Source organism: Lepisma saccharinum, chromosome 16 (assembly GCF_977018435.1).
Source record: "Lepisma saccharinum chromosome 16, izLepSacc3.1, whole genome shotgun sequence".
NCBI classification, from domain to species: Eukaryota; Metazoa; Arthropoda; class Insecta; order Zygentoma; family Lepismatidae; genus Lepisma; species Lepisma saccharinum.
This window is the reverse complement of record NC_139244.1, coordinates 2285044-2308732: the sequence shown is the minus strand read 5'-3', so window position 1 is coordinate 2308732 and position 23689 is coordinate 2285044. Positions and strand designations below refer to the sequence as shown.

General features: G+C 38.4%; 1 long non-coding RNA gene across 1 annotated transcript in view; it reads right to left on the bottom strand.

The window, feature by feature from the left end:
- Window positions 1-23287, bottom strand: part of LOC146000139 (uncharacterized) — a 31698-nt gene extending 8411 nt beyond the window's left edge. Inside the window, exons 1-3 of the long non-coding RNA XR_014443479.1 lie at window positions 23156-23287; window positions 21501-21608; window positions 13742-13820 (exon numbers count right to left, since the gene is read on the bottom strand). This is a non-coding gene — a long non-coding RNA (uncharacterized LOC146000139). The remainder of the gene's footprint in view (window positions 1-13741; window positions 13821-21500; window positions 21609-23155) is intronic.
- Window positions 23288-23689: the final 402 nt, after the last annotated feature.

Sequence of the window (23689 nt, the reverse complement as noted above, 5' to 3'; positions counted from 1 at the left end):
GATGAGTCACACCTTGACTAACCGGTGGCAGCGGTGGAATTGGTGACTAGGATACCTCAGTTAACAACTTTTAAAACTACATTGCATAGACAGCGGAGTGCAGCGCAGGGAGTGCAGACTCGGTCAAATCGTCGAGAGAGGGGTCCCGGCTTCGATACCCGGTGGAGGCACAAGTGGTTCGGATCCCACTTTAAATTGTAGGTCCAGTCCCGATTAGCCTTACTGTGCATAAAGGGGACTTAAAACAACAAATAAAATCGTTGAGACGAAGTGAACTTGGATCCAGAAATTTTAGTCATGGCAGTCAACACTACTACAGGGAGGTTATTTCAGTCTTTCACCGCCAGCGTGGCGGCCGGTCGTCGGACTCTTCATGCAACAGGTCCCGGCAAATTGCGTTCAGGAAGTCCGTAACAGAAACCGCTTGTTTTGTAATGTTTCCACTTTTCACAATTACAGTTACAATTACAATTGAAATAAGCACGTACCTTGTCGCAAGGATGCTGGAAAAGGTGTCCTCGCAATTACAAATATTTCTGGCACCTTATTTCTGACGTCTAATCTTAGATTAGTCATCGCTACTTTATCCTCAGTTGTCGCGACAGCGCCGGCAGCTTATCGGGGGTTGGGTGAGTTGTCAGCCGCGAGATGGCGCTTCATACTGCACGTGTCGGCAGTGATGCCAACCGTAGGGACATGTCCCTACGCATAGGGACTTTTCACTAAATTTCGCCCGCGTAGGAACGTAGGGACAGATTTTGCCAAATGAGGGAAAACGTAGGTACTTTTTTCAATCTTGGTAAATTACATTTTATGAATTAGTTTATCTGGATACTTTAGCGAGGAGGAGAAAAAAGAACTAACTAACAGATCTCCATCAGAATTTTGGAACATGTTATCGGTTACCAAAAACTTTCAAGGCAAGTTCCTTTTTGAAAACATTTCCACTCTCGCGAAAATAGTGCTAACATTGCCGCATTCTAACGCGGAAACGGAAAGAATATTTTCAATGTTAAGTGATACAAAAACAAAAAAGGGAAATAAAATGGGACCAAAATTGTTAAAGAATGCAGGAAATACAGCATCACCAACCAACATCTATCTCTTCACAGCAGCAGCATGTATGACTTCAAATAACATAATCAACAGTAAACGACTCAACGTTATTCATTAGGGGTGTGCTGGATTCTTTACTTTAAAAAGTCGTTAATTCTCGACGTTTTCTGCCTTGTAAGTTTCTGGAACTTATCGAAAGTTGTAAGTTTTTATTCTAGAAATGCAAAAACAATCACTTAAAGTGAAAATGACTTGTAAAATTCGAGATTTCCAGTGCTTCGGGAAATTTCGAACATTTCCCGTCCAGAAAATTTTCCGACTTGGTCGGGAAATTGCAAATTTTTCAGTCCCGAATGTCGGGATTTAAAAAAATTACCGTCCCGATCCCGTCCCGACCCAAAAAATTCTGTCCAGCACACCCCTATTATTCATTAAGGCAAGAATTTACAATACCGGACCCTTCTGTAATTTCTATGCTACGTCTTATACTCACGAAATAATTATTCGTGATTATTTATCTCAAGTTAACATGTTGGGGTGAGGGGGAAAAAATGTTCATTAACGTGTAGAAGTTGTAAAATAAGCTTTTCAATTCTCGCAATGATTCTCCGTATACAAGTATGGTAGCCATATTTGTTGATATGAACAAATTAAAATTACTTACGCTGTCTACAGCGTTGCCACACTGTTGATTTCATACTTGGAGAGCATGGATCGTGTAAGAATGGCGGAAGAGAACAGTAAAAAAGTTGTTAATGTTGTACAGATTGTTAGGTGGAGTGTGCAGGAGGATGGCTGTGGGCTAATTAATAAACTTATGGATTTCAGTATATTGCCCAAAGAACGTGCTTACATGTGACAGCGACAATCACGATGTAGAAGAACTGATTTGATTACAGGTAAATTTGGCAACAGTACATCAATCATAAAATTGCAGGATACGAAAATGGCGTCTTCGATGATGAACGTTTGCCGTTAAAGTGCTACGAAAATAATATTTTTTATCGGTTCGTAATCACAATTACCGCAAAACCATTCAGGAATAGCCCCACTGACCATTCTCGGTAAGTTTAGGTTAAGTTAGGTTAGGCAAACATAGTTAAAATTTGGGCTCGAAAAAAACATGCACGGGTAGCCCAACAAACCATTGACGGATAGCCCCACGAACCATTCAGGTACGGTTAGGTTAGGTTAGGATAGGCAAACATAGTTGAAATTTGGGGTCGTAGTAATATCAGGAATGTATATTTCGTTTTTTAAGTATTGGAAACACAAAATCTTCCGGTAAATAATAAGCAATCGTGCCGATCGCGGACCACTCAATGTCACTTATTTTGCAATTTCTACACGTGACCCCCCAAATCTTAACTTGAAATTCGTGATTAGGAGGCCTCAATTAGTGAGTATGCAAAATATTAAAAAAATCGGGGAGGGGTCATGTATTGTAAATTCGCTCCTTCATTAATTGTGGAAGCACCGAGCAGAAAGATTTGGTAAGTAAATGTGTATATTTTATCTTCTGTTTTGCATGCTAATGAGGTGTTGTTTTTTTTAGTCGCTTTACTTATCTTAAGGGCATTTGGTCAGTTGTAGGGAGATTTTGACTACGTCTTTAGGGACATTGCCGGAAAATGGTTAGCAACACTGTCGGCTACCAGACGTAGAGCTAGAGAGTCTAAGCTCATGTTCACTTCTGTCTGCATTTATCAGTACGTGTGTTGTTTATACTGTGTTATTGAGTTGGCGTGCTAGTGCTTTATTGTGTGTTAATTGTTATTCATTCATTAGTTATTCTGCTAAACAAATATAGTCTTGAACAAAGAGTTTTTATGTACGATAATTACGTGAAAACGAACTCTTGCAGAAAAGTGGTCAGGCAATTACGAGACACAGGATCTCTTGAACCTAAGAAACGTGTTGTATTGCTGTTGAAGTAGGTCATTTTCAACATCTCTTATAACACAGGAGGTTAGTGATCATCATTATTATTACTTTTAAATATCATTTTACGCTTTCGGTTTGCTTTATGCGTCGGGATGCTGTCTTCCTTTCTGTCAACTGAGGTTAAGTAGCGATGTCTAATCTAAGATTAGATGTCAGAAATAAGGTGCCAGAAATATTTGTATGTGGGAGGACACCTTTTCCAGCATCCTTGCGACAAGGTACGTGCTTATTTCAATTGTAATTGTAACTGTAATTGTGAAAAGTGGAAACATTACAAAACAAGCGGTTTCTGTTACGGACTTCCTGAACGCAATTTGCCGGGACCTGTTGCATGAAGAGTCCGACGACCGGCCGCCACGCTGGCGGTGAACGACTGAAATAACCTCCCATAAGCAGCTCCCATAAGTGACTGAGGTTAGAATGAAAGTTTGTCTTGTTTTAAGTTTACTTGTATGCACAGATAGGCTAATTGGGAGTGGGCCTACAGTTTAAAGTGGAATTCGAATCACTGTGCCTCCACCAGGAATCGAACCCGGCTAGAATGCAAGTGGTTTCTCATACTCAGATGGGAAGTTGTTTATGTTATTGTTTCACATAATTTGTAGGTAGTCACACGTGGTCTGAGAAACAGAAAAGTCACACATAGCCTACGCATAATTCTCTCGAGGCAGTTTGTTGCAAGAACCTTGCTTGCAGGCCACGGACAATAACTTTCATGGGTAAAAAAGTGTAGCTTTCCTGACGAAGAGTTCTCGGCTTGCGAGCCAGCTTAAATTGGAGCATCCTGCTTAGAGGAATATACGCGCTCCAAACGTTGGACGCTAACGCCGATATAACCTGGCTCGCAAGCCGAGAACACTGTTCGAATCTCCACAGGCATATAATAAAAATGTAGTATCGTACCCAAATGACACACCTGGCGTAATACCTAACGTGCCAAATTTTGGAAAATAGGAGCTGAAAGCGTGTGTGAGAACCAGAGCGACTTAACTCTAATTTATCAAATTAATAGGAGAGGAAATAATGTATTCTTAGGAATATGACTCTTAAATGTGACTCCGCCTTACAGATAAGCATTAGAAGTGGAAAATGTCGATTTACTCCAAATACTCTTCAGAGGATTTTTTTTTCACGAAACTGAAAACAGCATTTTTGTAGTTACGTCCCTCTGATTCCCGTAGGACGATAGGTGAAATACATTTCATGAGCGATGTTTGAAAGAAGTTGTGTTAAGATGTCAAACATGTAGCCGACAGCCATGCTGTATGAAGAAAGCATATAGGATAAGCTCCAATCACACTTAATCTAGGCTCACAACGAAGATAGCGGCTGAGTGACCTAGCGTAATGAAAGGCAAAGAAAACAGTTAATCATTGGAAGAAACAATTAGTTTCATGTTTAAGATCATTCTATCAATTAATGCAGTTGCTTATAAAAATAAAAAATGGTCCAAAATGCTTCAAAGTAATTGAAAATATGAGGCATTGCGGATACGAAGGGCGAACTCAACAAAGTGCATTGTGATGGAAATGCGTTTCAAGTTGCCAGGCACAGTGCAAACTTCATAAAATCTTTGAAAATCACGCATGAAACATTCCGATCTACTGTTACCAAGTTTTTGTAGAGCTCGAACTGTGCCTGACAACTTGAAACGCATTTCCCTCACAATGCACTTTGTTGAGTTTTTTCCAAAGAGGGGCAAGCAAGGTAGTTTTTCCGGGGGAGCAAAAAAGGTGCATAACAGTGTTGTCTCCTAAAAAAAACATTGCTTTAATTTGAAGTTACGTATCATATTCATCTTATTTGAAAATAAGATCCTTAGGAAAATATTTGGACCTAAAAGGGATGAGGAGACAATTAGAATAATTAAATCAAGAAGACTTAGGTGGGCAGGCCATGTGGCACGAATGGGAGAGAAAAGAGGAGTTTACAGGATTCTTGTTGGGAAACCTGATGGTAAGAGAACTTTAGGAAGGCCAAGACGAAGATGGAGGGACAACGTTGAGATAGACTTAAAGGAAATCGGTAGGGATGGAAAAGAGTATATAGAACTTGCTCAAGATAGGGACAGATGGAAGGCCTGTGTTGCTGCAGCCATGAACCTTCGGGTTTAAGAAGGCTAGAGAGTTAGTTAGTTAGCTAGTTATGTTCATGCAATAATTAACATATATTATTGCAGCTGAAATGGAATTGTGATATATATATATATAGTTTTTGGTTGACTTTCATTTTCCAGGTGGGTCTTGCAACCCCCCCCTCCCTTGCCTCTCTTTCGGACTTCCATGCAAAGGTTCTATTTTTATTTCGCGTCTACCACTTTCGGTTAATCGCGATGATAAAGGATGTGATAGGTGATGGAAGTGGTATAAAGACAATGACCCAACCCATCCATATTTTCTAGTCCAGGCTCTAATCCGACATTAGACTTCGCAGTTTATTACGCTAACCAATTTGCCACGGGATCGGCTTCTTCGTGTTTGTCTGCTCATCAAATGATTAATTAGTTATTCAAACTATATAGGTAGGAAAGCTATATAAAATAACGAAACAGAAAAATAAATCCACTTGACGTCTTGTAGTACTATCATTAACCTACAATTTCATGCTCACAAATCCACACAGAAAACTTCTTGTGGCATTAGTTTTACGGAATGGCCTTGGGGAATAAACGTCGCCCATTTCCTGGTTCAGCTCGAAACAATTCCGGTGCCTTATCGAAGCTGCTCTTGAGCACGCAGGGTTTCTAACCTACTTCGCCGTAATTCAGTTGTTGTATCTTGATTAATATGCTGTATTGTAGAGTCAACCGCAGATTAAATAGGAGAAAAAAGATTTTCCCGACGGAAAATAAGTTGGTAATGCTGCAAACACCGAGGCATTCTTGATAAGACGCTTGAAGAGCGTCGAGCAAACTTTCCTGAAAAAGCACAACCCCAGTATCGAAGGTCATGCTACACGTGGATTGGCAACTTTCGGGAGCATGCTGCCTGTTTGAAGATGAACCTTCTGTTCGCATTTTATTTTTCAAATGTAGTTCTGACATTGTAATCATTTTGCAATTATTTTTATATGTTCTTATTTTGCTTCGCTTTTATGTCACTTTTATAATTAATCGAAACTATGAAGATGGATGATAATTAGATTAAATTAATGAAGAGACACCTAAAAAAGATATTTACAGACCAGGACTCGAACCCGGAACCTAAAGCGGATAGGTTGTGGGGAAAACCTTCAATAACTCCCGCCACGAACTTACTTATAATTTTTGTAATTTCTCACGAGTATTTTTTGTTCTGTTCATGCATAATACCTGCTTTCGGAAACTTAATTTATAAGTGACACACTTCGTTCGGTAGGGACAAGCCACGTATTGTTTGAATGGAGGGACACATCTCGTTCATATACTACTAGAGTGCGCGTCAAATCTCCTGCATATGACCTTGAACGACTGAACAGCACCAGCGAATCACGGACGTGCAGCGTTGCCTAGTTCAGAAGCTGTTTCACCTCGCTACTAAATCGTGTACCTGGCGCTCGGATATAAATAGATTATTTCAAGTGTCAGTAGTTCAACAGATGGAAAGATAATGAATTTGCGAGTATGTACGAAAAACAAGCGTGATTGTAGCTTATACCGTTCCCTCTGTAGAAGCAATGTTATTATAAACGTATTTGCATTGTATCCTTTTTGCTCTCCCTTCGTTCCTGTTGCATTCTGAAACTTTCCGATTAGCTAAGGGAACAGGGCACGTTCGTTCCCAGTGATGGCAGAAGAAGTTGACGAAGAGGATACCGTCATTGTTCGTTTTTTTTTTTTTTCATGTGTTTAGTGGGTGTGTGCAGCATGTCGTTGAGTAAACCAAGTGGTAGTGATGGCGAGAGAAGAGGGAAAAATACAGTGTTGTACGAAGCCAGGCACGACAGGTGATTTTTCAGGTGTACATTTTTAAAAAAAAAAAAGTGTTCGAGTGACGAACAAAGAAGTAAAATTGACTTTAAGAAGTGCCAGGATCTAACAGCTCAAGCGTGTGGTGTGAATCAAGCTACCGTTTCTCGGATATGTTCGGGGGCAAAACAATGTGGATCGGGGCCTGCTCCAATGTTTCAATAACCTAGACTAGAAAGCACATTAATATACCGAAAAGAACGACAAATTTAGATGACTTTGAAAAAAGACGTAGTTCGTAGAACAGTCTTTGAAATTTACGATCGTGGCGAATTTTCTACTACCAAAAAGATAACGTACTATTTACGGGACAAAATATCTTACAAAGGCTCCACAACTTCCACCTTGAGAATATTGAAAGAATTATGCAGTCCCTAATCAGGTATGTTCTTTTCTCCCATTATGTTTATTATATGTTATATTATCTAATGTTCCGTGCTCTCCGTGACAAGGCGTTTCGCTCGACCACGCTGTCTCTTTCCGTGTGAGATTTCGACATGGCACCGCTGCAGTGCGCTGCTATTGGCTATCGCCATATGCAGGAGATTTGACGCGCACTATAGATACAATCATGGACTATACTTGAAATGGCCTCCCCGATGGCGCAGTGGTAGCGTCGTCGCCTTGTAATGAAGGGGTCCCGGGTTCGATACCCGGTGGAGACACAAGTGATTGGGATTTCAATTTAAACTGTAGGTCCAGTCCCGATTAGCCTAACTGTGCATAAAGTGGACTCAAATTAATCAATCATATATGATAGAAGTTACGAAAAATATAAAAGATAAAAATTTTAGAAGAGATACTGTGAGCAAGTCGAGTTGGAGAGAGATTGTCTTTTGTCTTTTGTCTTTGTTAAATGTATTTCATGTAGTTTATATAACATGAAGTTATAAGTTAAATAAAAGTTGTTTTGTTCGTTAACGTTTGGCTTAATTGAAGATTATTACAATATACTTGAAATGTGACGTGCTAAACACTACTTTCGGAGATCAGTTGGACATGGCAATTTTGATATACAAGTTGCATTTTCTCTACTTAGATTCATTATGTCCAAATTTTATCCTAATAGATAATCTCCCAACAACGCAAAATGTTTTAATTGACTCGAATTCACAATGACTCATATACAGTGTGTTTATAAATGAACGGTGGGGTTTCAAAAATTAATAATACATCTATTTATTACCTTACACGGGCAAAACGTACACCGTAAGCAGCAGCAACTGTCCAAGTTTATATAACTTTATTTATATTTGTATAAAGATAGAAATCAAGAGGGGGCAATTGCCCCTCTGTGCCTCCTTGCAGGTGCTCTTGACCGTCTGGAAGAAATAGTGCACGACAGACGTGAAAACTAAATCCATCTTCAGTATCCCTTTGTCTTGCTACTCTTAGATTCTGCAACCTTTCTTTCTATGGTCCAATGTTTGCCTTCCTTACCTCCTAGAATTGATTTCCGTACAAGTTTGAGGGCTAATCTCCCCTGCCCCCTGTGGTTGTGCCACTGCACCTTCTTCCGCCGTTGTTGCTTTGTGAACTTTCATCGGCTTCGTAATACTTCATTTTCTTCAAGAGCATAATATCGTTTAATAACCGGCGATAAGATTCCTCAACCCTAAATTTCTGGATTAAAGTATAATAATATAGGAGCATGGAAATCTGAAAGGGGGCGAGGATGGCCACATCTCTCCTTTAGAAAACGAATGTCAGCTAAAAGTATATATTTCACGCGTATAATTTGATCCCAGTCATAGTAATGTACATTAATTTATTATAATGGGAATGCAGGAATGCGATAATTTCGAATTCAAGTGGTGTTTCTTGAGGGGGCAACACTATTATCTGGTTAATATGCCCCATGGAAAAATACCTTGCTTGTCCCTGCGTCGAAAATATCGGTAGACGTCAATGATTAGGGGGTGGGGCATGTGCCCCCCTCCCATTTGCACCCCGTGCGCACGTCTATGACTACTCATTTCTACACTAGTTGGAAGCTGTATTCAATTTCGAGCCAAAAATGTAATTTTCAAATCAGGATTGTTAAACGTCCACGAACCAATAAATCCTAATGGGTTCTATTGGGTTCCGCAACAAGACCGGAACCTTCTTTATCGCACAGTTTTAATTCGGTCCAAGTTGCGTATTCTTTCATTTCAATATGGAACTTAGACAGTCTTTAAATTGATCCGGAAAGAAGGTCCCTGTGCCGTATTTCAATTGATCCGGAGAAAAGGTTCCTGGAACGAATTGAAATATTTTAAACATAAAAAGGCTCTTTATGGTCCAGATCCATTTATGCTTGCTAATATTCCCTGCTGAACCGGAATTGAATTGATTTAAAATTCCTGACCCTTTAACAACCCTGGTTGAAATTCATTTTTTTTACAAACAACCATATTTTTAACGGCTATTTCACATTAATCCCATACGATATACTGAGTTATTTTTCGCAATGTTCAAAAGAAAGGTAAGAGATTTGGGCTATTCCTTTTTCTTCCTTGATGTTTAATAGATTATATTTGTCACGCACCTATAACGTTACTAGCAAACATTTGTGAATTGTTCTTTCCTTGTAACGTTAACATCTACCATACTGAATTTATTTACGTTCCTTATGCAGATGGTATGTACCCAACTGCATTTTGTTCCGTTCCGCTACAGTGGTTTACATTTTGTTACATTCCTATGTAACGTTAATTAACCATATTGCCTTTCACTTCGTTCCGTTACGGAGGATTGCATTCATTACGTTCCTATGTACCGTTATTTACTACCATGTTGCATTTCGTTACGTTTTTTTGTAACGCTAGTATATACAACAATGCATTTCGTTACTACGTTCCTTGTATCCTTGTAACGGTAGTATATACCATATTGCATATTACGTTATGTTCCAATGTGCTCATTTCGTTCCGTTCCTTTATAACGTTAATATCTACCATAATACATTTTGTTACGTTCTCTGTAACGTCAGTCTGTAACATATTGCATTTCGTTACGTTCCATGGGTACCAGCAGCTGAACCATACTCTTCCTCCTACAAAATGGAACGTACCGTGTAACGCAAATTGGGTACGTTACGACTCCCTGGCTGATTTTAGCATTTTCAGACTACTATGAAAACCACTCGCTCTAACTTCTGTTCTCTCATTACTATTTTTGCTCATGTTAGTAGTTTCTAGACTACACTACACTGAATCAAGATTCATAGTTTTTCACATTTCTCATGTTTAGTATGTTGTTAGGTAAGTCCAAAAGTTATTAAACATGTGGTGCCTGGCTCAGTTTTCCATGAGCTCCCCAAAAAGTTTCATGCTCTAACACAAATGGTGGACAAGGAAGAATAAGAATCTGAAATTTGCACCACAAAAAATTTAAGATTGAATCTAGCCAAAATGAGCCACTTTGTAATTTTTATAATACTGAATAAGACCTGTAGAATTGGTAAATGAAAAATTGAAATACAACGAAGAATATATAGAATATCATTTGAATGGGACAATAATTGTACAAATGTGTGTAAAAATTTGTCCTGGTAGTTCAGACCCATAATCATGTATTCATTTTCATGTATTGGTAAGATAGACTAAATTACATTTTAACATTGAGATGACGATTATGTTCACTTCAGAATAAATTTCACTTATCTCTTTCACTTCACGATCCATATTTGAAGGCCCACTACTAGAGAAAAATTACAGTTAGATGTGAACTAATGGGCTTCGAGCGTATACCGATCATCCATGCAAACTATTAGACGATCTAGCTAAAAAGGCCTCGATGCAGCACTAATATATAGTAATGCTTTTGAACATTTTCATTCGAAGGGAGATTTCACACCAAAGCTACACATGTTGTTTGGACTGGACAGTTTTCTCAATAGTTTTTGTTCACCCATGCATGATGAATGCTTCGCCCCAACAAGCTATCTGTATATTTAACTCTAGAATAGAGCTAAACCAGCAACCTTACAACATTTTTGAACCTCTAATTTCTTGATATAATAAAGTGTCATCGGCTGTAATTTGCCTTCAACATCATGTAAAGAGACTGTGTTTTGGCCATTTAGGACGGGACTGCTTTTCTTTAAAATAACCAGCGCTTCTAAATCCCCTGGCTGCAGCCCGGTACCAGACCATGCTATCAATTATATAGAGCTTCTGCTGAAAGTGGTTCTTGACAAACAACAAAACTAATTTCATATTTGAGTTGTAAGTTTTAGTTTATACTTTAGTCCACTTTATGCACAAATAGGCTGATCAAGCCTGGACCTACAGTTTGAAGAGGGATCCGCACTATTATGCACCTGCACCGGGTATTGAACCCAGGATCAATTGATTACAATGCAACATTACCGGTATACCATCCATATCTATATTTGTCAACACGCCTAGATGGAATCGAACTATTAATCTTTATGATTAAGAAAGAATGTATTTATCATTATATAATTTCAAGAGTACATGTTAATGCATGTATAAAATTGTAAATACTGGAAAGAACTTTACAAGGAAAATTCCCAGGATCGGGGTATTGACTTTTAAAAAAAGAATTTACCGACGGTGTCACGAAGGTTGAGAACCACTGTTTTAGTGTTTGATTTAACCAGGCTTGAAAGGAAAGTGAAAAGTCTCGCTTATACAGTTTGTCAGTGCATATGATTTTTTTTTGTTTTCTCATGGTCAACATGCCTCTCCCACGTTTAAATAACTTGCACAAATCTTACATGATTTACAGTTTTCTTGTGGTACTAATAAGCTGATTAGTGCAATTATATAACACCATGCAAACTAAGCAGAAAAACAAGTGTTGCTTCAGTGTGAAATCCCCCAAGTGTTGCAAATTTAACATATATTTTGCCATTTGACTGTGCTATTTGAATCTATTCAAAAACAAACTTTTTTTTCTAAATCTCCAAAACATCAGTTCATTATTATTATTATTATTTTCAAATAGAACAGAGTTCCAGCGATTTTCATAATGGTCCGAAAATGCTAACATCACAGCATGTGAGCAATTGAAAATGGCTGCCAGATCCAAATGCAAACTTGAAAATAATTCAATGCCAGTTTAGAACATTTAAAGGATACAGAAACAAGTGGTTAAGTTATTAATATTTTTTAAAAAATGGTGAAGTTACAAATTAATTCAAAACTGGTCGAAATGGTGTTGAATGACTCATTCACAAATGGATGCCAGAATGATATATATTCTCACAAAGATCATTTATAGACATTCAATATCATATATTATTACCTGATAAGGTATTCCTGTGCATTTAACACAAACAATTTTACGACTTGCGTGGAAATGGGAAGGCATAAATAATAGCTTAGCAGAAGATGATTGTAAATCTGTGAAAGTTTATTATACTTTCATGGCTGAGGTGGCCATGGAGCGGCAGCTAACGAGCAGGGAAGTAAGAATGCATGTGCCTGCAATTAGACCCACAACTGTATGCTGACCTTCGCACTTGTGAAGTGTTAAGGTGTTAACAAGTGTTTTAGATTGTTTTGTTTTAGTTTAATTATTACTGGTGCTTTTCTGCAGTGCAATTTAAAACAACGAATTTTCATGTACGACACTTTATGTCATTACGGATTCTTGTAGGGAAGTTAGAATGAATTTTCCAGCAGAATTGCCAGATGTTCCTGTTTTACACAAAGACAGTGTTCGGATACTTGTGAACAAATTTAGGGAAACAGGCTCTCTTCTTGATAAGAAGCGAAGCAGTACATGAGAAGAAACTAGACGACATTAGAGCACGACTGGAACATACTCCTCAAAAATCCCTTCAGCACCTTGCACAAGAAGCCGACATTTCTATGACGTCTGCGTGGCGAGCTAACAAGCTTCAAAACCTGAAGCTAAACATTAGATGAATTGAAAGAAAACATCGGGAGAGAAATTGAAGCAATTTCGGAAGAGGAACTGATACGCGTTTAGTGAAAATTTCCTTAAAAATGCTGTAAATGTGTGGAAGCAGGACAACATTTCCAGCACCTCTTGCTCATTTTAATTGTAACTGTCAATGTATTTGTGCAAGCTTATTTCATTACATAGCTAATGGTTCCAGTTACTTGGATGTTGCATCTAGTTTGCCGGCAGATGCGCACTCGCTGCTCCACAGCCACCTCGGCCATGAAAGGCACTGTATAAAATATGCCACTACTGTTAATGTGTAATGGGTGGTTTTCACAGTCCCATTCAGTGCATGTCCTCGATTGGCAAAGGAGAAATGTAACATCTAAAAAAATCATTTTTGATTGATTTTGATTCAAACTTTGAATCCTCTTACAATGAGGAGTTCCCCTTCCTCTATATTTTTTCTGAAGATTTTTCCTTGAAATTTAACTGGGATTTCACCAAACATAACATTATCCTATGAGAAGAAGGGAGTGGTCCAGTTTTGTTCTCTTGGCACAAAAAGCTAGAATTCATTTGAATTACATTTTTTGACTGGTTTATGATTAATTTTGAAACTCGATATACATGGACGAAAGGTTAAATAAAGAGCATTTTCAAAATACCAAACCACAGGTTTAACCAAAATGTAATTTTCTTTGCCCTTAAAAAATGCATAAGGTTCTTGAAAGAAAAAAAGTCTATTTTGAACTTATGCGAGGACAAACTCACCACTTAGTTCTGAAATAAAAATGCACCTTATGCAAACACCTTATGCAAAACTGTACCTCCCCCTTAATTCTTTCACATGCAACAAAAACATTATTTGCTATAAAATACCAAAACTAAAATTATTCATGCCACAGTTAATAAATTAAAACTTGCTCTTACCTGCTGAGTGTTCATCGAGAAGCAGGTCAGTCAATGCAGCCATCCGATAACTTGATGCAACTCTACCCCAGTTCTGAACCTGCAAAACATTGAATACGTAAGAGATTTGGTATGCGAGACTTTTAAACTGTACTAGCTTCCCAGAGCACATTGTGCTGTTTAAGGCTCCAAATTACATGATTGATTGACTTAGTTTATTTTACTTTGAGTTTTGTGCCTCTTGGCTAATTTGCGAAGATGGGGATGAGTGATGAATGGACATTCACAAACAACCAAGCCCGAGTGGGATTCGAAACCGGGACCTTTGGCGTCGCAGCACGATGTGCTAACCACTCTGCCACAGGGTCCGGCTCCAAATTACATGAAACCAAACGTCCACCGTGTGTGTGCATGTCTTACGGACTTAACTTGTGTTGCTATGCCAGTGTGCACCTAACCACTTCAGCAATTATCTGAAGTTAACTCAGCCAAGCACCATTTGCTGAATATGACAAACTGTTATGTCAATATGTCTTGCACTAACCTCAATGTACTTGGACAGAATACGCATACTGTTTACAGCAAAGCAATATTTCTTCCAGTAATACATTTGATCTTGTTTCGTTACCAACATACATTTCTTTGCAAATATAATCTAGTATCATGTAGTAAAACAGAAGTCTCATATTTTTATTGTAAACTTGGTCCATTAACCATTGCAATCAACACATAATTTATTCTAAGTTGTGAAGTAGACAGGGTCACAAGAACATTGCCACTTTGGGGCTTATTTAATTAAAAACATGCTGCAATTCCTACAACATACACCCTACTCGACAAACAACCTTGCATCTCGATTCTTACCATTATCTGGGTTGTCTGCCAAAAGGAATGTAATTATACGAATAAGGTAAAGTTCCAAATGCACTTTGCACCATGTCACAAGGCATACAAGGTGGTATCAAAAAGTTTCTAGACCAGTTCTGTAACACACCAACAGATGGCAGCACGAGGCTGCATGCACAGTCTCAGGGAGCGACGACCTTCGTGAGTCAGTGTGTCAAAATACATCATCCTGTGTATGTCAGATGCTGTGCAACTGGAGCAATTCTGATCATGTGCGCTACCACGTCTGCCATTTCATCATGGACAGCAAGTTAGAACAAAGAGCAAACATGAAATTCTACATGAAACTGGGCAAATCTGCCACAGAGACGCTTGACATGATTCGGCAAGTTTGCACGGATGCTGCAACGGTGTCATTCGAGGTGTTTTGAGTGACACACAAGCTTCAAGAGCTGAATAAGATCACTGGAAAACCAGATATCAGGAAGTCCTTCAATGAGCGCAACCCTCGAAAATGTTGACACCATTCGGCAACTTGTGCATGAGGATCGCCAGGAGAACAATCCACAACATTGCTGCCATTGTCAGTGTGTCATATGGAACCAGATTTGACTCCTGCAGACTTTGCCCTCTTTCCGAAGATGAAGGCCCAGCTTGAATTGCAGAAGGTGCTTGACACGCTTCGAAAAGAAGACTTCCAGGACACATTCCAGAAATGGCAGGAATGCTGTATTGCTGTGCAAGAGGAAGGTGACAGTGTGTAAAAGTAGATAAATAAAGTACTTTCTCGTAAACCAATCTAGTCTCGAAACGTTGTGATACCACCTAGTATATAGGGGGATATGGGGGTAGGGTCCCACGTATCTATCCATCTCAGCCATGTTGGAGGTGATATGATTAGCACCATGCTCTGGCTACCTTTACTGCTCACCCCAGATACCCATTTAGTTGAGGCTGGGGCAGTCCCAGAGCTACTTGATGTGGGGACACCCTACCAACTAGACCACTGCAGATCCATAGCAATAGGACGTGTGTTTCAATGATTCCACAACACTGGCAATCTCTTATGTAATCACGAGCAGTGTTGACAACCATACAAAGTATCTGGAAGAATGTGAAATAGTTTATAATTTTCTGTTCTGATCCAAATCTAATTATATCGACAATGGAGCTCAAACAAGCACTTTTTTTTTCCTTTTGCAGCAGTTTCAGAACTTCCCACAGCACTTTTCACAAGCTTAAGTGAGTCAAGAGTTCCAAGAATCTGATGCCTGCATGTAATATTGACTTTATTTTCTCAGACAACATACACTGTATATAGGTGAAAAACAAAACCACATTACAAACTCCTACATCATGAGAAACTCTACAACACAAGTTCAACATTGTCTATAAAATAAAACTTTAGCAGAAACAGATGCTTTGTTTTACTAAAAATAACACATGGGTACATTCAAATTGCACAAATGAAATACAAAATTCATGCATCATAATTGTGTAAATACCACATAATTAGGGCTGAACCGACACTGATGATGATACTCTCACCAATTCCCACAGATGCCGATGGTGAAAACTATAATAATTAAAAAGTTGTACCACTCTAATCATACATATCAATTTACCAATATTTTACCTTTATAATATTCAATAATTACATCCGAATATTGAATTACATGTTATCACGAAATTCAGTTTTTACAAACAAAACTGGTGCAAAATAAAAAAAGAAACTTCGAATTTTGCATAATTTCCAGGATATATAGACTCCGCGAAAGTATCGCACAGCATTTTTGGGGAGTTGGTAAAAGACCAAAATGCCGGAAAAGTATCTGCAGCTATTGGTAAATAAATTCCAACCGATACTTTCCGATACCAATACCAATGCATCAGCACCGGCTCAGCCATAAAAAATATCATTAAAAATCAGATATTGCCTGATGAAAACACCATGAGAAATTCTGCAGTGCTGCCACAAAAGAAATTCTAAGGTTGGTTTGAATGCAATATGGGTTTTTATAAGTTTAACTTGGAAAAACGAGCAGTGTACATCATTAAGAACAAAATGGATCATTTTTCCCTTTTGAATCTAAACCCATTCACAGACTTTTAGTTTATTTTACTTTGCTTTCTGTCAGTTTTGGCTAATTGCAAAGGCGGTGAGTGATGATATGATGAAGGGACACTCGCAAAGCACACCCTTGGTGACCAGTCCACCACGGAAGTCGGTTGGGCCAAATATGGCTGATGTTTGATCCTACTTATTAACATTGCAAAATGCAACTTTGTATTTTCATGTACATTTTTCTAAAACTGATGTATATTGCCACAATCTGGCATCCACTTTCATTATGCTATACCACTTGACAGACAAACGCAGGTATTTGTTTGCATGGCTTCAAATATCATTCTTTCAATTTCCCAATTAATTCTTCTTGATGGTGAACAGTGTTTGTGTTTTATCAGTGAATTCATTACAAACAAAACAAGAAAAAAGAGACTTAGCAAACTTTCAGCCCTATTTACGAACTTAACAAAAATGCATAAAATGATTGTGTATGGTGAAAGCTTCATATTGCTTGTTTTATTTGTAATGCATTGGTATTTCTAGCAATATTACCTTTGTAAAGAAAAAATAGCATCACTTCAATATTTTTAGTTTTCGGCATTTCCCCTAATACATTATCAGATGTTTTATTGATTTCACTCAATCAGGTTGGCTACAAACAAGCAGAAATGAAATTCCCTGACTTTTCCAGGACAAAATTTACATTTTCCCCTGACAATTACAAACTAAACTAAATCGATGTTTTTACAAATGGAAATAATAAACTCATACAGATCCACGTATGGTTTTGTTAAGTACCAATATTATCTTCTATGAAATTGACTTAATTTCTCTATTCTCTATGATTTGAATTCAAACTGCAAAATAGTGAATTTGGAAAATTATTACAATTCACAAGCTAGGGAAGGATTACGGAATTTTGTCATAACCAGTAAGTTAAAAATAAAATACTTGATGAGATAAGAGTGAAGAGTGATTGATTAAGAAATACAATTTGTAATTTACCAGTCTCCTTATACATTCTCGGTATTATATGTTGATATTTCCACTGAGGTATGGAACCCTCTGCTTGCAAGAACCATGAGTGTGGACTCATTTTTCAATGCATAAAGCTACTTCTCTTTTCTCTGTAAAGCAAACAACTTAACTCTTTCATATAAGTGAAACAATTGAATCAAACAAAATAAAATTTCCTTACATTATGAATGGGATTTCTGCTTCAGTACAGTATATCCAAGTGAAGTACTGTGAAACTGACAACATGCAGTTATACCATTAATGCTGACGAAAAGGGTATGTAGGTATTAGAAAATTAACGCAAGGAATTTATAGAATTGCATTGTATAGGTACCTGATTTAGCTAACCACACATTAAAGCAGGAACACTCTAATAATAAAAGCTTCTGAAATTTCATATATGAAGGGCATCCTGAAAAAAGTTCCAATGGTGCCTATACGCAGCACTAGTGGTCAGAGATAGACACACACACAAGCAGGCAGGAAGAAGTGGCATGTAGCTGTAATCTGGTACAGTTGCAAAGCAGCCGTTTTAGGACAGTTCTAGGTTAAAGATTGCAGCTCTCATACAGTCTCCCACTGACTGCGATGTAGCCTACATTGCACGCTCAGAATTTAGCACAGAGCCACCAGCAATCGTGTGAGGTGTGCAGACCAGACGTCGTGAGTGATAGTGTGGTCAGACGATGGTGCAGACAATTCACGGAAGGCCAATCGAATATGCACAACCCCATACAGATGAGTACACATGGGCCCTTTGCATCACTTCAGGTGAGAGATCTTGGACCACTCCCTGTACAGCCCTGGCCTTGAATGTACCGACTTTCATCTCTTTGTTTAACTGAAGAGGTTTCTGGCAGGGCAAGGATTTGACAGCTACACTGCGATAGAGAGAGTTCCAGTCTTTGCTGTCAGACACATATACCATGGGCATACAAAATTTAGTGCCATGCTACTACAAATGCCAGAACAACGGTTGTGATTATGACGAAAATTAGGTTAGGACTCACTGTTACTAATGCAATAAATTACAACTGTATTCTTGTTTTATTTATGCCTAATCAGTAGGGACCTTGATATTTTGTTATTTTTTTTCAAATTGGTGTATTTTCTTATTTTTTACTATACGGTGTTATTTTTCCCAAAATTCACATTTTCATTTTAGCGCATTTTCTGGCAAATATCTGAAATTATCCCTTCATGCTGATTTTAAACTACTGTTTCAAATTGTAAGTCACATCGCTTACGCCTCTTCGTGAGAGTTTGATATCTTTAAAGTTATTTTGGGAAAGTTATTTTCCATACCCCTTTTTTTAAATTTTAAGGTAAGGATTTTAGATAATGGAATTTTCCCCGTATATACTGAAGGGTGCATAATGACCATAAGTGGCGATGCACCCAAAAAATTAAAATCAATCAATCTCACGTGACAGATACCGATATATTATGGCACCAAAAATTGGAATTATCTTTTTGACTTGTTAGCGTTATGTTTCCCAAAATTCGCGATTTTGTTTTAGAACATTTATCTGCCAAATATACCGAAACTTAATACTCCATTGTGCTTTTAAACTATTATTTTAAATTGTAGGTCACATGGTCTACGTATTTTCGTGACAGTTTGATATGTTGGAACAGATTTTTGAGGAAGTAAAAGTAAAGTACTCCCCTGCACTTTGCCATGAAGGTGTATAGGGGTGTGGAGTTAGGGCCCCACACTTTCTTGATCATGGATGAAGGTGGGGGTGATGTGATCAGCACCACATTCCAGGCTACCTTTATCCCTCAAAAGTTTCCTCAAGGTACCAGCTTCATATGATGCTGGGTGGGTGCCGGAGCAGTTTGAATATGTGGAAAACATCCCGGTTCTCCCCCGCAGGGGATCGACCCTGGGTCTCTCGCATGGTAGTCAGACACCCTAACGACTGTGCTCCATTATTACTCACTCGACAAATGCCGATGGTGTGCACTTAGCTTGGTAATTCAAAACATATCTCATGCGACAAATACGAAGAAGTGGCTCCCGTGTGACTGTAGATACGCACTCGATCTTCTGTTAGAACCCTGCCACTTTGCTCTGTCATGCAAATGGTTTTGATAGAAGTTAAAAAAATCGTGGCAAATACATGATTTAATGTGTCTGTTGGAATTATTCCATGGACGTATAACTCTACAGTTTACTCTTGAGTAAAATGTTGGAAAATTTGCATGTTCTATGTACACAAAGCATGGCCTAGAAAAGACAAGAATGTTGGATTTCATGGAATTTTTCGTTGTTTTAGGACATTTCTTTAAAAACAAAAATCGCTAAAAACGCCAACAATTTACATTTTATGCCAAATTCGCATTGTTTCGATATTTCGAACGGGCGAAAAATGTGTCCAGACATCACTGCACATTCCTTAACATAACTTCGCATAAATTAGGATACGTCAACTACCCCTTTGTATTCGTTAATTGAAACATTGACAAATGTTACAATTGTACATTCAAATAATTTGTTTTAAATCCATGTTGCACTCAGACAGGCTAACAGACTGGACCTAGAATTTAACCCAAGAACTTTTGATTACAATGCTTACAGTTTTATATCAGCCAACGCAGTAGAGATGATTAATCTGCAGTCTCTGTTGCTCATCATCAATGCAACTTAAATGGTTTAACAGGACTTGTAGAGAGTTTGAAAGTTTGGCCATGTCCGAAAGGTGCAAGGCCTTCGAGAATGGGCTCACAGTGTGGTCTTGAAGTTGTGCACTGGAAGTGAAAGTCCTCAGATTTTCACTTTGACTGAAGCGACAAATAGGATCAGTAAATAAAACTGAGAGCACATTGTTTTCCCCATGTTTTAAACACTTGTTTTCCACCATTGAAATCGCATAGCATTTTGAAAGTTCCTGAGAAAGTTTTACTCTTCTTCCAAAAGAGAAGCTAGGCTTGGGTATAGGTGTTGGGACAAAAGGGTTGTTTTGAGAAGGAAAACTGCATTCATTTTCTTTTTTATTGAGGTCTCTCTCTTACTTCCCTGAGAGAGAGAGAGAGAGAGAGAGAGAGAGAGAGAGAGAGAGAGAGAGAGAGAGAGAGAGAGAGAGAGAGAGAGAGAGAGAGAGAGAGAGAGAGATAGAGATAGAGATAGAGAGAGAGAGAGATATATTTGCCCCATTCCTCCGGGTCATACATAAGGATGAAATAAAGGTATCTATCTCTCTCCTCTTTGCTATCCTGTCTGGAACGAGGGAGGAAAGGTGAGGAGCTCGTGGGAAATGGAGAGAGAAAGGGGGAGATTGTGAAAGAGAAGAGAGGAAACAAGGTTCTTCTGTTTTTAGCGAGAGATGAAAAAAACAGAAGAGAGGCAAGTATGCAGGAGGAGAAAACCTCCTTGGGCCCAGTCGAGAAAGAAGAATGTATGAGAGAGAAGAAATTCTTTTCTACCTTCGGATCCCTTGAAACCTCCACTGCTTCCTTCCATTTACAAGAAAGAAAGGTGGAGAAGAGGGAGCAAAAGAAAAACTGTCTTGGGAAAAAAGAGAGCATCGTACTCTCTCTTTCTCTTTTACATACATTAGAACTTGAACCAATAATTTGCTGGCCTATAACATGTATTTAATCTGTGTTGCTGTCTTTCTACCTCCGTGATTTCAAACAAATTAACAACGAGTGCAGAAGTCGTGTGATCAAGCCTTCAAGAATCTGTACTCCACACTGTGGTCTCGATTGCTTGTGTTCTTGTCGCTTTCGTCAAGAACATATTTCAAGTCTGCTCTTTGTACCTTTCGGACACAGCCTTTGCTGAATAAAATATATTTTTAAAAATTTCCACGATTACCTTCATCCAGTTGTAATTTCACTTACAGTAACATAATGGCATGTAATGATGCAGACAGCTTTGGCAGTGGGTGTGGTCTCCATCACCTCTCTGTGAAATTAACTTCCCATCGTACGGCTGCAGAGATCATCGTTCTGAAAAACAAGAAAAGTTCATTTAAGGTAAAGGTCAAGTTTCACGAAGGCACAATTAGGGTATATGGGGGTTGGGCCCCACATATTCTTGATCTCGCTCATTTTTGGTGGTGATGTGATCAGCACCACACTCCAGCCACCCTTGCCCCCAGGTACCCATTGATTTGAGGCTGGGTGAGCCCCCGAGTTGCTTTATGCAGGGACAAGACCACAAAAGTTCTGACCTTTGATCACCCACCCAGGGAATTGAACCCGGGTCTCCCACATGGTAGTCAGACACCCTACTGTATTAAACATTTTGCTTCCAGTATAAAAACAGAGCTCAACTAATGTCTGTTACAATTTGCTTCATGCTTACTGAAGCTGCAAGTTCCATTAAAAGCAAAATTAAGGCAAATGTGATTAATTTCATCTAATTCTGCCACAATGAAAATGTAAAGTAACAATGCACATGTTCAATATACATGTAACTTTTCACTTCAATAATAATTAGTGATAAAATTAATCTAAAAAAAATACATCGGAGTTAACACTATTACTCTCAAAGTTATGCCTGATACAAAAAATACAACTTGAAAATACTTATTTTATTTCAGTTATCTAACTTTGCCTTTCTACCTCTTGGGTTAATTGCAGCAATAAAGATGATGGAACGAAGACAATGCCTTACCAAGGATTCAAACCTAAGACCGCTCTGGCTGACCACTCCACCACTAAGTACAGGGTGTCCGGCACCAACACTACCAATAAGAAAGTTTTATAACTAAGCAACAAACAGGTTTATTGACATGAGTTTTTCTTTAAAAAGACAGAGAAACTCACTGAGTTTTTATGGTAATCAGTAGATCTCCATGTGTGCACCACATGTTGTGCGACAGATCTTCCAAACGAAATTCGATCTCCTGCCAGGTGTTTTCCAGCATCTGCGAGGTGACTGTCACTGTAACTCTGGATTGCCCCAATTTTTAAGAGAATCAATCATGTCGGTGGGGTTGTAAATCCATTACTAGTTTGATCTAGTCAAAACAATTATAACTCATTTATTTTGTCCTTTTTAACATTGCTACTTACTTATTGTGAATTGCGGAACATTGTATAAGGTGTAATTATGAATTTCGCACTAAGATAACTTCAATTTTTCATGTTACGAGTAATCACTGTTGTTTCTTTTCTTCGCTTGCATGACACACAATATGGCGCGAGCATTCTGAATCATCACGTGTCGTGCTTGGAGTAGGTATGCAGTGTTTCCAACCTTGTAAACGAAAAAAAAATTACCTACTTCCGGGTTTTAAATTATGCTAATACGTAGCCCCACAAACCATTCACCGTTAGGTTAGACAAGCATAGATAAAATTTGGGGTCACGGCATCATTTTGGAAAAAGACGGGGTGGTTGGAAACAGTGACAGGGGGTTACATCAAATGCACGGAACATCCGGTTGAGGTAGAGAAAGTACATTGAAGAAACGGGAATTGCGATGTTTTTGGTACTAATCAACTACGCTTCGGACACATCTCTTCATTTTTACAAAAGAAACTACTTACCGTAATAAGTTCCTGTAGCATTGTCTAACATCGGGAAGGTGTTTTGTGTGATGTGGGAATGTTTCATAGCTGAAATTCATGTTGTTCATTAATTCTCCGACGGAGAATAGCGTTTGGCACGTACACCTTCGTACACCATCACGCGTCGTCTTCTTCTTCTACTTCATGCATCACTCGTCGTGATTGTGTTTTGTTCATGTTCATTCGGTATCCAGTGTTTCGAACTGTCTGCGTTTGCAACGAGAGTTAATAATAATAATAATAAATTTTCTTTATTCAGCGGGCGAGGTTCAGCCAAGGGCTGCTCTGCCACCTAACCCTTGTCAATATGAGAATACATATGATATGATTATAAACTTATGGAGCAGTAAGCTAAACGTAAAATAATAATAATAATAATAATAAAAATAAAAAATGAAGAAAGAAAAAAAATACATAGGAATTAGTTGCAAAAAAAAAAGTGTAACTAGGAATAAAAAAGACAATAGTAATAATAATACAATTCCTTATAGTGAGTGACTTGATACCTTCAGT